Source organism: Heterocephalus glaber, unplaced genomic scaffold (genome assembly GCF_053883595.1).
Source record: "Heterocephalus glaber isolate CG9 unplaced genomic scaffold, H.glaber_assembly_v1.0 deba00001472, whole genome shotgun sequence".
In the NCBI taxonomy this organism is placed as follows: domain Eukaryota; kingdom Metazoa; phylum Chordata; class Mammalia; order Rodentia; family Bathyergidae; genus Heterocephalus; species Heterocephalus glaber.
Genome location: NW_028258315.1, coordinates 61,912,446 through 61,923,336, shown reverse-complemented (window position 1 = coordinate 61,923,336; position 10,891 = coordinate 61,912,446). Strand labels below are relative to the sequence as shown.

Genomic DNA, 10,891 nt, shown 5'->3' with positions numbered 1-10,891 from the left:
CTTTCAGCATAGCCTTTGCCAGGCCATGAACCTCTCGTCTTCTTTCTGGGCTGGAAAAGCAGATGGGAGTGGGTTGGGTTGAAGCTGCCATTGCTGCCACTGTTCCTGTAATACAATTTGTGACCAGTACATGGGCACATCCTGGCATACATGGGCCTGCCTCTTCTGGCTAGCCAAGGAAGGTGGAGATGAAGAAACTGATGTCAAGCTTGAGTGTGGCATGCCACCAGCAGTCAGGGAAATACAGCACCTCACCAGCCAGAATGGTACACTCCAGATGCCTTTCAGATGGTGCCAAGGCTGGGTACGCATCTGGAAGCCAAGTCAGTGTGGTCTTGTTGGTGGGCAACTCGGCGGTCTTCTCAGGTGGGTAGGGGAACCAGTGCTTAGGGGCATAGATCACCTTTGAGAATCCGGGCCCATGCCAGTGGAAGGGCACCCCAGAGCCAGCTCCTGCAATTCCAGAACTATAAGCAGGAGCAGTTCCGAGCAAATGAAATGGAGACAGGGAATAGTGCTGGAATAGTGATACCCATTCTGTGAAGTTGTTGTTCCCCAAAAATACAGAGTGTCATTTTCCAGAGAAGCAGGGTCTTGGGGATGTAGCAGCTGCTCTACATATTGCTGGAAGGGCAGGTCCACTTTCTGGTAAGAGTAGGTGTTGGCGGTGCTGAGCCAAACCATGTGGTCCCCAAAGGTAGCCAACAGACTTTCTCATGAGGACAGGGCCTGGAACCTCGAGTTATCTGTGAGTCCCTGTAGGATGACTGGCCTAAGGAAGGAGTAGTGTTGCCCGAAGTCAGGGTAGGCGAGGTCGGATGGGCCCTCCATGGTGCAGCGTTCCTCCCGGCCAAGTCCGACCCGGCCCAGCCTGCCACCTGGAGACACAGCTGGTCAGCGCGGCTTGCCCTCTGCCCCACGCCGCTGCTCACCACCCCCAGCCGTCCGCTGCCTTGCAGTAGAGCTGAGCCAACAGCAGCAGCCAGAGTGCAAGCTGCACAGGCGGCCGCACCTGCAGAGCCACTGCTCACGCCTACACGCAGCAACCTACACTCAGCACGCTGAGAACTCCCTGCCTGCATGCCAATGGCAGTAGCTCTGTCCTAATCTATGTTAATAGAGGACTTTTCCGATATTTTGAGGCATGATAGCAATCTTTACATATAGATAACATACTCTTGTGTACAAAAAATCCATCTCATTAAAAAGTTTTATGAATTTATCAATATGAGTGTTCTAAATGGATATAAATCACACAGGTTCTCTGCAGCAGGAAAGTTTATCCATGCCTTATTTCCCTAACATTAACATTATGTATTTTATTATTAATGTTACTTTGAACATCACCTTCAAGTGTTATGCACTGGTCTAATAATTCTATGTTTGGAAGATGTGTATTTCAAGTTATCCCAAGACATGATACAAAAAAGCAGTAACAAAGTAAAATTTTAAAACTAGCAATAGAATTGGAAAAACCAATAGGAGTATTGAACAGGAAGAAATCCCATATCTGTATTGCTAGCTTACTCGAATTTAACAGCTCGTTAGACTTTGAAGGGTTATTGTATTTTTCAACAATTCTGCTGATAATTGGAAAAAACCAATTATCTCCTAACAAACACACACCTTTGACACTAAGGACATTTTTACTTGTCTACATACATGATGTAAATTGATTGAAGATCTTTATAGTCTGTTTAGTCCCTTAGTCCACATTCCTGTGATGTTTCAGTATGAATTACTTTCATATTTGCTTTGAGGTGGCCAGCAATTCAGTTAGTCCCTGAGTTTTATTTCAAGTCTATAAACACTGCTTGCAATACTGGTTCTTCTAAGTGCCAAAAGAACTTTGTTTGATGTTAGGAAAAGATGTAAAAAATGTTAAGTAAATCCAGTATAAATAAATACAGGGATGCATATCGATTTAATTCTAGGTAACTTTACAAAATTCTTACGGACAAAGCAAATACAAAAAATTGAGTAAAGTTCTATGTTGGCTGAAATAAGACATCATAGAAGGAATTTTTTCCCCCACTGGCCATTTAGATATTAGTGAGTCTTTCTATTAAGCAACCATTGGGTGATAAACTGTAATTGGCATGCTTCCAGATTGGGGAGGATGGTAAAAGAAATGAAAAGCCAGTTTCCCAATCTTCAGTGTATCCACAAAAGGAGATGAAAAAATAATACAAAATGTAAAACACATTTATAAAAACATTTGCAGAGTTTGCAACTTTCTTTATGAAAATACTGAACAAAGCCTTGTAAATTATTTTTTCACAATGCACTTCACTGAGTTTAGTATATACCTCCTTTCGCATAACTCTTATGGGAGCAGGCACATGTCATTACTTCCATTTGGGGCCAGATTTATGGGCACACTACCTGGGTGGTTCAGAGCCCCAGGCTCAAATGGACCCCAGGCTTGGCTTCATGTTCCAATGTTTCTCTCTTGAAATTCTCAGTAATGTTCAAATAAAGGGGCCCAAATTTTCATTTTTCACTGGATTCTGCAAATTAGATAGCTGACTCTGATTGTATGTGACAGACAAGGAAAGATACCAGGAAGAGAAAAGTCATCTTCAAACTCATAGAGATAATTAATTGAATTGTCTACAGAAGACAAAAAAGAAGTATATGTAGTTAGCTCTTGAGAGACACACTGAAATATGTAAGTGTGATTTGGGTAATAAAGGAGAGGGAAACAGACCGATTGCAGATAGAGGAAACTATGCTTTGTCTCTGGCAGAGTGTCGATTTTGTAATGGAAACTACAGTCAGGTATATCTGTGTCTCATTAACTGCTGACAAAAATCTCTCATGGGAATTTGGAAGAGAAAACATATGAATTCTAACTAAGTAGGTAAAACCATGAAAAAAAAGACAAACAGCCAACTAGATGAAAGACCTATTTTAACAGTCCATGCTCCTATGATCCATCAGCCTTACACCTACCTGCCATTGAGAACAGTTGCTTCTGTGCTGTTTTTAGGTGCTCTGAAAACCAAGATGCTCTGTGCACCTACAGGGACCTTGCACAACACCAGTTTTTGTCACATGTCCCTGATGTGTGGTCTTCCAGGTTTTTCTTCCACTGTCATTCTATTTGGTTTTGGGAGACTACATACAGGTTGGATTTGAAATGCTTTCAATTTCTAGTTCCTGTTTATTTACAGCCTTTGAAGAAAGGCTGTAAGATTTTACACTCCTTTTATAAAGTTAGCAATAAAGAAATATATGTAACAGTGAAAGACCACAGCCAATATATGTGGCCAGCAAATCCTAAGATATTCACAATTGAGGGTTTTTTTTAAGTTAGCCAGTCTGTGGTCTAGAAGGCTCAATTATTTTCACACATATTAAAGTTATAAGATCCTCAAAATGTTAAAGCTGGACTCACTCATCACAAGGAATAGTAGGACTTCAGAACTCTGCTGCAGTGATTGTTTTTATCTTTCTGAATGTGAGTTATATTAGCATTACATTATCATCACAGAACAAGGCTCCATTCAGACTTGCAACCCTTTATAAACTTGACTCAACCTTAGGTGTTTCTGTTTGAGTCCTACTAGAAGTCTGTAGACTGCTTAAAACCTCTGACATCATCCTTCCCTTCTTTTCTCATCCTAAGAGAATTCTACTCATGGCAAGCAAAATTTAGTACATTTCCTCATCACTCATGTGTTCTACATCTGTTCTTCCCACAGGCTGTGCGTCCACATCACCCTAAAAGCCTTGTCAAACACAATCTGCAGAGTTTTCTGTGGCCATAATCTCACAATCTGGATTCTAAGCCTGCCTAGATGTCTATAGCAAACACTTCAGTGATGGCAAGTGTGTTCCTTTTCGCAGGCACCTGCACAGTGGCAGATTCTTTTTCCAGGTGCAAGTGGGGCTCATCACACTCACAATCCTGGCCCCCACCTAATTTTCCTGAGTTGCATCTGTCCCTAACAGATGGGCTCTCAGCCGTTGGTTATTCTGTCTCAGCAGCCAAACAATCCTGGCCTGCCCCAACATTTTGATGTAGAATATTGAAGAATTGGCCTACTACATTGCAGCTGAAAAAGACTTGCTAGAAATATGCCTATTTTTAGCATAAAAGAGACTTTCACTTCATTGCAAATAAATTTTGGGGGTGATTTACTTCAATAAAAATTGCATTAGGTTTTTGTCTACCTTAGTACTTTTTAAGTTGTAAATGGAAAAGAAAGGGGAAGATGTAGACAAGGTATGGATAGATTACATTGTTTAAAAAATAGTCAAGAAGAGAAATATGAAATATTAAGGATCTCTTAATATATTTTCCTAGTGCTTCTAAACTTCACTGAAGCAAATGTTCTTTCTTTCTCTTTCTTCTTATTTCCTGACACTTATGATGTTTTTGTGTAAGAATAATGTACTGGGAGATGAATTTGTATTGGTGCCCCCTCTCTTTTTCCATTCCCTCATTAAAATCTAGAAGGCAGGGCCTTAGTCACAGATGTTTACAGGGTAGAAAACAGAAAAAACTTAAACTTAAAATCTTTTTCCAATCTTTTAGAAAAACTTTAAAACAATCATGATGGTAAGTACTTTCAAGAGCAAGAAAAGAGAAAAGATTAGGGGAAAGTAAGGAATAGCAGAGAGAATGGGTCTCTTTAAGCCTTATTATCAGTGTCTTAGGGAGCAAGCAGAGATGAAAGGAAATTTGGGGGGGTTATTTCTAAGGAAGTGGGATCCTAAGCACAGAAATTTTATTTTCCCCATAACTGGCTTTTCTCTAAGCAGAGAATCATGCAACAAAATTATATCCAAAGGTATCATGGAGCTGATTAAACAAGTATCTCATGGGTAATGTAAGTAATCAAAGACCACAGGTCCTGTGGATATGCCTAGAACTATCCTACTGAAGAGTCTCTAGAATGTTACACAAATCTGGAAAAAGTAACTCTAATAATCCTTAATATTCCTTCTTTACACTAGTTGGTAATATGGGAACTTGGAGTCAGAATGATTTTAATTTTTAAACAATTATGTGGCCTTTCTTGAACATCTGAGTTTGTAGACTATGATCTGAACTGAGCGACATCATTCACTTATAGATGACCAGGTTTAATAATGAAAGGTCTTAGAAAGAATCTGAACAGCGTGACCTTTGTTGCAGATAAGGTCAATGTCTTAGTCAGAGGAAGAGGAAGAAAGAGGAGAAGAAGAAGAAGACAGGGAGACAAGGAGGAAGATATACTTTCCCCAGAGACCCACCATTTCTAGCCAGCCCCCACCTTCCAACAGTACACTCACCAGTGAATGATTCCACTGACTATAGTACAGCACCCTCATGAATTTCCACAGCCTGCCTGTAAGAGCATGAAGCCTTTGGGGGACATTTTTGATCTACATTATAGCAGTCAAAAGCCTTTGCCCAAAGAAAACTCCTTCATGTTGTCACTGTTTTGGTCTTTAGTGTAAGATCATAACATTCTTGATGAACCATGAGCCAGTTTGGAGTGTGGCTCTTAATGGTCTTCTCCAATGTACTACACAAGACTACTTCTCCAGGCTATAGAATCTTCTAAATGAAGTATATATGTTGGAGATAAGAGGAAATGATCTCCATCTGAAATGATGCTACAAGCTGTGTAAAGAAAAAGTGTGCCTCCTTTTCACACATCAGTATCAGAGTATTTTCCAGCTGCAGGGTTATGGAGGCTTTAGCCCCTTGACTGGCTGATTCTTACAGCCCATCTAAATTTGCAATTGTGCTACATGCTGAGTCAGGAAACAAGAAGCTTTGGGTGGCAGAGTTCTTCTGAGGTCACCCTGCCTATCTCCCTGCCTCCAGGCAGACTAGCACTTAGGCCATGTAATTCATAAGCGTGCTAGCTATTTACAAACAGCTCCAAGAAGCAGCATTATGTAATTTCACTTTGACAACCCAGTGTAGTGTTTACCAAGCTATCCCTATATCTAATCTTAGCTTAATCTAAAATAATAAGAATCAAGATGATAAAATAAAATTTAAAACAATTCTAGTTTAAGCACAGAGTTGTTTTGTTTTTTGTTTGTTTGTTTTAGTTTTGACCCTCATCCAAGGAGGTAACTTATATTAGAAGTGTATATCAGTCAGTTTTAGACCAATCATTCATGCATATATTCATTCATTTACTCTTGATAACTCTGTATTTTCTAATACTTATTACTTTCTGAAACTATCTCATTTCATTTGTCATTCTGTGTTCTCTACTTTCATCCCTTCTATTGAATAAATGGTCCAAAAATAAAAGGAAATAATCAGTTTAATTTATGGCTCTCTTTCTCTTACATAGATAGTATATATATACACATATCTATATACACATAGTATATATATGAGTCTGCTAAAAATGTGTACATACTTCAGAAAAGGAAAAACTTGTGTAAATATTTTAATAATAAATTTATTGAGCCATCGTGAGATTAATACAAGTTACCTTTGGCCTCTAAAATTGCAAGAGGTGCTCAAATTGGTCATTAGCTTCCAGACATTTATTAGTATGGTGAACTGCTACTTGGGTAACCTTGGTCCACTGAGATTGCTACATATGCACTTCAATTTCTTCTCTAAGGGAAAGCAGTGTAGTGGGTTTTCTGTGACAGATGACATCCTCTAGGGTCTTCCATACAAGGGTAGAAAAACATCATACTATTTTGCTTTCCCTGAAGAGTGTATACATTTTTTGGTAGATTATATAATATATATATATATGTATATTTTATTTTCCATCTATACTCATTATATTATCTAATATATATTAGAATGATATCATATACCATACATATTTATATATTCAAATATCAATAAGAACATAGCAAGTATGTACCAAGTAGTTTAAATGAGAGAATACATTGAATAGCAAGTTAATAAATTAAACAAGCATATTTAAAAACCTACTTCAAACAAAGCATTTTTGGGCTATGAAAGCTATGTGGCACTTCAGAGGATACATGCCAAAATGTATATTGCAATTTGGTATATTCCAATAGAGAGACACTTAAGGATTTCACAGAAGACATAATTCCAAAAAATCTATCATGTTGAATTCTTACTGCTTTTCTCCTGGAGGTTGATTTGACACACCATCTGACCTTTGGTCAGTGAATATGGCAGCATAAGACCTTAGCCTCTTAAGGACTATCAAGCTTTGTCTTTGGTTTGCACTGCTTCTGTTGAAATTTATTGAAGAGTCATTCAGAAAATAAGAGGTTCCACAGACCCCCCAAATTCAAAGACCCAATTCAAAAATGGGGATCTGAAATGAACAGACATTTCTCAGACAAAGAAGTAAAAGCAGCAAATAAACATATGGAAAAATGTTCAACATCACTGGTCATTCTAGAGATGCAGATGAAAACAACACTGAGATTCCACCTCACCCCAAAAAGAGTGGCTGCTATCAAGAAATCAACCAATAACAAATGCTGGCAGGGGTGTGGAGAGAAAGGAACCCTTCTCCATTGTTGGTGGGAGTGCAGACTGGTGAGACCACTATGGAAATCAGTATGGAGATATCTCAAAGAATTAGGGCTGGAGGTCCCATTTGACCCAGCTATTCCCCGGCTGGGTATTTTCCCAAAAGAATTAAAAGAATCATACCACAGAGATAAATGTCTACCCATGTTTATTGCGGCACAGTTTGTAATAGTTAAAGCTTGGAAACAGCCCAAGTGCCCATCAACTGGAAACTGGATAAAGTTGTTTTTTTTTTTTTTTATATATAAAATGGAGTACTACTCAGCCATAAAGAATGAGAAACTAGAGTCATTTATAGCTAAATGGATGCATATTGAGGCCATACTCTTAAGTGAAATAAATAAGACACACATGTGTAAATACTGAATAGTTTCTCTAGTGTGAGGAACTGAGAGTGTAAATAAGGATTAAAAGGATTAACAACTAATAATTCATACTTTGAAATAGGAAAAGGTCCAAAGGGGTAGGGGTGGTGAGAGGAGATGGGGAAAGGAAAGAATGGAAAGGGAAAACTATGAAAAAAGAAAAGAAAATGGAAATGAAGTATGTAAATAGGGAAGGGTGGAGGGGTGAAGGGTGCACAGGTAATGAGCAAAAAATAAGAACCAAGATACATCATGTACAGGTACAAGCATCCAAAGATAAATGTAAATGTATTGTATACCTAAAATGTACCAATAAAAGAATTTAAGGAAAAAAAAAAGAATACAGTAGTGAAAAAAACAAAACAAAAAAAGAAAATAAGAGGTTCCATCCAAGCTAAACTTAGTAAGTTATCCTATCCTTGAAAGGAAAGAAAAGTGTAACTAGTCCAAAAAACCATTAGAAAACCCACAGCCTTGGGCATGTCCCATGGTGGTACTTTGGAAAAATTCATAACCCATAAAGTATATTCTAAAAATCAGCTCATCCAAAACCCCATCAATCATATGATGGTTATGCACACTATACATTTGGCTTTACATATTATATTCGAACAATAATTTAGAAATCAAATTCTAGGAAGTACTGGTAATATTGTCTAAAACTGATAATGCATTGCTTTATAGCAGCCTCTAGAGTGATGAAACATATCACAATAATGACAGGTTAGCAGAGGTTAATATCATATGTAAGCTGGTGCTATTTGTTATATTTATCTCTTCACTGGTATGATAGAAGCCCAAGTGGAAACTCATGCCAAATTTAAGGAAATGTTAAAATTCTCCCTAGAGGTGTATGAATGATACATCCTGAAACATGGGAACTGTCAAAGTGCTTGTTGAGCATTCTGGCCATAGAGAGGCTTATACAACAGTCAGCAGTGTTTCTATCAGAAAGGTAAATCAATGATAGAATGGGAGTGTGTACCCATCCACTGAGAAAAGCAAAGTACAGTGAAGAAAACTAATTGTTTTTAATCTCCCTTTTACAGGAAGTTTTGTGTTTAAAGTCTCATCACTTTAAATTACTTTCCAAAAATGAAACCTTGGAGTAGGCTTCTGACTCCTGCATTTTGAATAGGCTATGGTACTGAATATTTCTCTATACATGCACAAATAACAAAATACGGCATTATTGATACTCTAAGCTTGTAAGCCTCAAGTGCCAAGGAGAATAAATATCTTGCATGGCACTACAAGAAGTATAAAATGTATACTTCTATTTCATCCATACTTTATTAACAGCAACCACTTAATAGAGTTGTGGTGCAGTTATGTGGAGTTTCTGATAGTTTCTTTTTTTGATATATGAATTTTTGATTTAGGTACATTTAAGGGTTATGGCATACTTCATCTTTTTTTATCAAATGGTTTTCATGGCCTAAACATCTTATTTTGGAAAATACATTTTCCTTTATTTACTTTTTTTGGCAAGGAAAATCCATTCACACATTTGATTTATATATATGGAATGTGTTAAAATGGTATATCATATACTAAGGGTTTTTTTTTTTTCATTTAAAACATTCTTTGACTCTTTTTTCTAAAATGTTTTTATTTGCTGTCCATTTCTTTATTCAAACTTCCCTCTGTCTTTTCCTCTACCCTACAAACATTTGGACCCTTCATGCTTTTTAGGCCTTCCCTTTAGGAATCTGTCTGCTTCTTAAATTAGGTCATCCTTTACATTTTTCTCCTTAGTACTGAAATGCCAATTTGACCACATCAATAACATCTGCAGACTGAACTTACTCTGCAGACTGAAAATCAGCAGATTTGAGGAAGGACTAAAGAATAATAATTTATATAGATTTTATGTGCAACAGAGATACACAGCTAAGAGTGGAAATCACTGCTTTTTTTTCTTATAACCTTATGTGTTATGGTTTTGTTCCAAATGGCAACAATGTCGAGATTTCCACATTCATGTCCTTCAACTATAGCTCCTCACCTAAACTCCAGCTTTCATTTTCAAGAGTGTGCTGAACTCACAAGACAATGCTGCAAGCCTTCAAAACTATTTTATCATGTGTCATAAGATAGATGTCATGCTGCCCACTGCACACATCATGTCATTTACTCATTGTAGAAACTTTATGAGGTAGCTGTTATCAGTTTATCAAGGAACTGCAACTCAAAGATGTTACTTGACTCATCCTACACTTTACATTAGAGGAGCCAGTTGACTTGACATGGATTTCTCTCTTTCTATTTGCTAGAGAAAATTTGAACTATATGTTAGTTATTAAGGTAGCTGAAGTAGAATAAGTAATACATTCCTTTAAGATTTACCTTTCCCATAACTCTTATTGTTTAAGGTGATGGCTAACTGAACCTTTGACCTATAACCTAGCTGTAGATAACGTTTAACCTGGAAAAAAGCAAAGTAGACATGTTTGGGTAGTTTACAATGCATGCGTTTTAAGTGCCATTTGTTTGTTATATGTCTGTGACTATAACCATTAACAGGAACTAGTTGTAAAAGAGAAAAAAAAATTTACTAAGACCAACAGGAATGAGATAATGGCTAAAAGAAGATATAAAAGGAAATGTTAAAACAAAGACTGACACGGACATTGATCTGACAAGTTTCTGGCAGTCCTGCCTTGCTAGCAAGTAAAAGCTTTGTTTTTTTTTACCCAAATTCTGTGTCTCTGTACATTTCTTTCCATGATTCCAGAACACTATTAAGCAAAACTACTTTTACACAAAGTATAAAATTAATTTACAATTTTCCCCTCCTTCAAATGGATTTACTGAATTCCATGTTTTTTTCTGTACATTTCCTCACCCTTTTTACAAGGTTTTGCAGAAAGACTAATTTGAGCCAAGGATAATTTTTATATCCTATAATCTTTTAGAAGAATTGTTAGGTCCTATAATCTTTCTTAAAAACTTGAGTAAAATGTGATTATTAGAGATGAGAAAATTAGATTAAATATGTTGAGTTTCATCTGTAGTGCAATGAGGTAGGCAA

General features: G+C 37.2%; 1 long non-coding RNA gene and 1 pseudogene across 1 annotated transcript in view; both read right to left on the bottom strand.

Moving 5' to 3' along the window:
• The window catches only part of LOC147826375 (uncharacterized), a 147,825-nt gene that overhangs the window by 104,113 nt on the left and 32,821 nt on the right, over positions 1-10,891 (bottom strand). The gene's annotated exons all lie outside the window — the stretch shown is intronic.
• Positions 102-1,082, bottom strand: LOC101700572 (jmjC domain-containing protein 8-like; annotated as a pseudogene).